Genomic DNA, 5,422 nt, shown 5'->3' on the forward strand with positions numbered 1-5,422 from the left:
AGGGGTGGTGCTGCCATTTAAATGGTTGTGTCAACTTAGAGCCTGTCTTGAGGCTAGTGCTCAGAATTTGCAGACATTTGTAGATCACTTTGCAGCATTTGATAGCTGTGAAGGGATTACAGGAAAGTGAGAAGCAGTATCACAGAATATTCTCAGCTGGAAGGGACCTACAAGGGTCATTGAGTCCAACTCCTACTGTTTGTTTCCAGCTTTCCCAAAAATGCTGAGAGAAGGCTTCTTTGAAAGATACCACCACAGAGGTGGTGCTGCCAGAACCTACTCAGTGTTAGTATATTAATTTACATGTATGTCCACATTTCAGAAACACCGTAGAACAGCATTACAATGCTGTTCATCTTCTGGCAGAATGCCAAACAATTCTGAGTTCCTCCAAGTATCAAAACTATCAAGGGGTGGCACAGACAAGGATAGCCTCCAAAAAAAGCAGAACTAAAAATTTGTGGAATTTCTTGCAAGTGTCAGCCTTGTAACAGTTGTAGATTTATCTATTTCACACCATTCAGGATGCCGATCAAAGGAAATGTCTAAGGTAAATATACGACAATGCAGTAAACATGCAGAAACCACAGTGAAGACCTTAAACTGTAAAACTTGCCTTTCTAAAGAAATAAAAAAGCCCCCAAAAATGTAATGACTACATTACAGAGAATCACAGCAAATCAACAGTTCATTGCTTGCATCTTCATATGTGCCAAGTGCATGGCAATAAGAATATATTCACTGTGTGTCACTTCCTATCAGATCTGACAGATTTCAGCTGGAGAAGCGTTCTGCAATAGTATGCCCACCTTTGTACACCGCGTTTAGTTCCTATCCTTGTACTGACTAAAGGGTTCAGATTTTGTCTTGTAGACTCATCAGGACTCATCCAAACCATTCATCTTTGCTGGGTTGCACATCCTACCGAAACTGGCATATCACCATATTGGTGGGCATAGGGCCATTTTAACAGATGGAGAAAGAAAGTAGTTGTGCCAATGAGCTAGTGGATGCATGAAGTTTGAATATTAGAGCTGGAGTCTCCTCCAAGAATTTCACAAATGGCAATCTATGTACAATCTCTCCATGACTGACTGGTTGAACAGAATATGCCAAGACAAAACTAGATCAATTTACAACTCCAAGAACACCTCTGGCAGCCGTTGAAAGCAAGTTTTTAGCTCCGATGAGTTTGGAAAAGTCTTCTGCACAGAGAATTGGGGAATTAGTATCATAATGAAATCACCACCTTCAGCTCTCTGCAAAACAGGCTTGCAAATCTCTGCAAAGAAAAATGAGTTTGCAGCACTGCCGAGTTTTCTGACTAATGGCTCAACAAAACACGTAAGCCAGATCTGCAATAAAAAAATCTAATAAATTACAAATGTATTTTGCTTGGCAGTAATACAGTTTAAAGATGCAAATCAGTAAAGCTGAAAATGTGTGTTATAAATTTTGCCATCTGCTTCAATATTGTACTTAAAAATTGGTATCTACTGATGTCACTCCTATAGTTCAGCTCTAAGTTTTTACATTTTATCAGGTAAAGCAATAGCTAGTTATATTGCTGAAATTGTACCATTTCCAAGAACCAAACCTTACTACATTTTAATTTTACATGCAGGAAAGTTTTGTTGAAAATGCAATTAATATAGATGAAAATCTTCTGTCTACCTGTAATTCACTGTAGGCAGTTATAGTTGCACCCTAATACATGTAATTAACAGGGATTCTGTGTTACTAATTAGCTCTCCAGGTACACTTCGATGTTGGAAGGTGGTTAGAGTTTTCACTCCTCCACTGAGAGTAATAATAATGTAATAAAGCATAATGTAACTATAAAACTATTCTATTAATTTAGGTGGTGTGTATCACATAGTATTTCTCTACACTATACAGGAGATTCTGAGATTCCAACTAGGCAGTGCTTACTTCATGGTCCATCAATCTAGAACACAGAGAAATAGCCTGAGGCCCACATACAGGATTCAGCTTGTCCGTAAGATTTACGTAACCCATTGGCTCTTACAAATTTTCTGCTGAAAACTTCTTTTATAGACAAAGACTTCTCTGCAGACTGTTTCCATTACTCTGGGGACCAGAATCCGACCCTTTTTCTTCTTTTTGAAACATGCGGGACATGTGAATACCTAGGATGTAACCAGCTCAAAGACAACTGTCAAACTACCAACCTGAACACATAAATACATTCTTAAAATATAAATATAAAACTAGCATAAAGGAATACCATACATGTCAGTTCATGTTACAAGTGTGAAAGAGGAAAAGAGGAAGGAGAGCAACAGGCATCTCCAGTCATGCAATTGGGCCCTTTCCACACAAGGAGGTTCAGACTGACTCATCTCAGGTATGTAAGATCTTTCAATTATTCAGTTACTGAGATGCTTAACAGAATGAACACAAAAATTCCATTCTCCTGCTTCATTCATCTAACCAAGCAAAAAGCTTTAAAATCAATACATACCAAATACAAAAGTTGTATCTGCCTCTTTAGTCAGGATTAAATACTCAAACAGCTAGTGCCAGTATCATATATTTGTTGTGAAATCTGTTATTCAAGAACAGTTTCAGTTTAGTCAAAACCAGTAAGAAATCAGTTTCTTCTGTACATGTTGTAATACTATAGAGATTAGAAAACTCCTCCTTTCCTCATTTCTTTTGTCCCGAACATGTACAGTTACCTCACAGAAGCAGACCAAAGTTGTATACTTATTTTTTCTATTTTCTTTCACTTCAGTAAATACATACAGTGTATTAGCTAATCAGAAACCATGTTTGCACATGGTGTGTGCAACATAATGCACCTTGCTTATATTAAGGTAAAAAATCATGAAATAAACAGTTACCTTTAATAATCTTCCAACAGTAAAACTTTCCACTTAGTCAGGATTAAGATGTCACCAGGACAGAAATTTTGATGAACTGAGACATTTTCAACACTGATAGCATGTGTTTGAACCAAACCACAACACAAACATGTACTGAAAATACTATGTTCACTAATCAAATTAAAATTATATTTGTAATTGAAAGTTATTGGAAAATCATTGAATGCTAAAGGTAAAAAAGGCAGCTTTATCAGGAAAATGATAAATAGACTTTTACATCAAGGGATGCTCAGAGCTTTTAGATGAGACGAACTTCAGCAGAGTATTCCTACTGAAATGTGAGAAACAAAACAGGACAAATAATTTATATTAGAACAACTTTGGATTTCAGATTTAAGTCCACCAATACTGATTCGTGCCTCTGTGTGGGCCCTTCTGTCGTAAGATCAAAGACAACTTATCCTAAACAACTTCATTTAATGCCATACCCATTCTGTCTTACTTCTTCATGACAAACAGAAGAAGACAGACAACACAAAGAAAAGAGACAGGAATTTTTTCAAGAAACTATTTACAATAGCAGTGTGATACTTATACATTAACTACCTGATATTTACTGATTTACTGGCAACGGGCAAGTGCAGGGTTCTGGGCCATATATTATATATGTATCCCTCCGCTGAGAAGGAGCATTTCTTGTATCATCAGTAGAACTAAGGACGAATCCCCCTTCCTCAGCAACAAAAAAAGTTTGCCAAGAACTGAAACAACACAATGATACCAGACGTGAGTATATCAGCAGTGATGAGAGACAATCTAGAGAGATCAGCAAACAACCTTTGAAAAGCTCTAACAGCAATTTTCATTTCACCAGTGGAATACTTCGCTAAACACACACCTTCACAGGCAAGATGCAAGGACACATCTTGCACTTTTCTGTATGCTCTTATATTGCCTTCTGATGAGCAGGTTTTGCACTATTACTAGAGTGAACTAGTAGAAACACAAAGTATACGCTTGATGAATGACAACTGCATTTTCCAACCAGAGTGCCACACAGTCCGCTTTTCCAACAATAACCCTCACTTGCAGTCCAGTGGCTTTTCCACACTACACAAATTTTCACACTACGCAAATCACCTTCCCTGCACAGTGTCTGTTCCTCAACTATCCAATCCACACTCAGAGCCCAACCACACAAGTGTGAATTGTGGATAACACCCTACTTCAGCAAGAACTTGCTTGTCAGCTACAAAAAACCACAGACAGCAATGTCTGTTTTCCTCTCAAGTAATTCCTTTAGAGGATTACACTTCTGTAAGTGTAAGAGCAAGTCTGGAGGAGCAATTAATTAATATGGCACGTTGACATATCACAAGCTGTTCTGGTTCTTCCATACTAAAGGACATCCATATACATACACACATCTCAGGACCCCAGAGCTGTACTTCCCCATGATCACTGGGAAGCCTTGGGTAGAACCAGTCACCTCAGCTTCTGCATCTAATAAAATAGAGAGCTATACTTCACTTGCAAAACAGTCCTAAGTTTATGAGTTATGTAGAAATTTATGGCCATGATCAATGATCAGGATACCCCCCAGCCCGTGGAAAAAAGAAAGTAGCAAAATAATGGTTTAGAAATAAAGTGTGAAGTTGTTTCTATGGAAAGGGGACAAGAAAAGAAGGGCGCAAACAACGTAAATCAGCTAAAACACACAAATCCATAGAAGTGCATTTATACTAGAGCAGTGAAAATTTGAACTGGAACAGAATGAAAAAGCAAAGTATTTAGCAAAATAGAAGGGTAAAAACAAATGAGACTCATCTGGCAAACTGAGGAGGCCCATCAGGTACTGTCTCACAGAGCTACGCATTAGACTGACAGCAGCTTCATGTTCTCGTGATTTACTTTGGGGTGGTTCACAAATAAACACATCAGTCGAGGTTTCCAGAGCACAGATGTTCTCTTTGTGCAGAACAATCAAACTGAAGAAGCAGCAATTGATTTTCTAATGTCCATGAGACCTTAGTTTATGGTGCTTTTTTATTGGTTGCTCTCCGAATAGATTTCCAATTTGTTGTAGAATACAATTCCAGCTTAGCAAACCTTTTGATCCTTTCATTTGGACATTCTTCCTCTCCAATCCACTTTTACTTTAAGGAGCTGAAGGCTTTTTGTACCAGTGCACTTGGCCGGGGTTTTTTTAACTTCTCCATTTCCTCATTTTGACTTCTGACCAAGACACTGTTAACACCCACTTCAAGCTGGGCCACCTCGCCCTGATCCACTACACTTCCAACCACAACTCCCAAAAATACTTTTTTTTTTTTACAAACCCTTTATATATATACACATTTGACGGCAAAATTAAGACAATTCCAGAGCGGTTAGCTGTCCAAACAGAGGAAAAATGATAAGCAGTTTTCCAAACAAACCAAAAGAAACACTTTGCAAATAACCCACTCCCTATGCACACTTTAAACGTAAGCAAGCCAACTTTTCCGCGGAGTCACGAGGGGAGACAAGCGGGAGGCGCGGCTTCCCCGTCAGGGCCCCTGGAGCTTTCCCCC

Source organism: Corvus brachyrhynchos, unplaced genomic scaffold (genome assembly GCF_000691975.1).
Source record: "Corvus brachyrhynchos isolate BGI_N302 unplaced genomic scaffold, ASM69197v1 scaffold8, whole genome shotgun sequence".
Taxonomy (NCBI): domain Eukaryota; kingdom Metazoa; phylum Chordata; class Aves; order Passeriformes; family Corvidae; genus Corvus; species Corvus brachyrhynchos.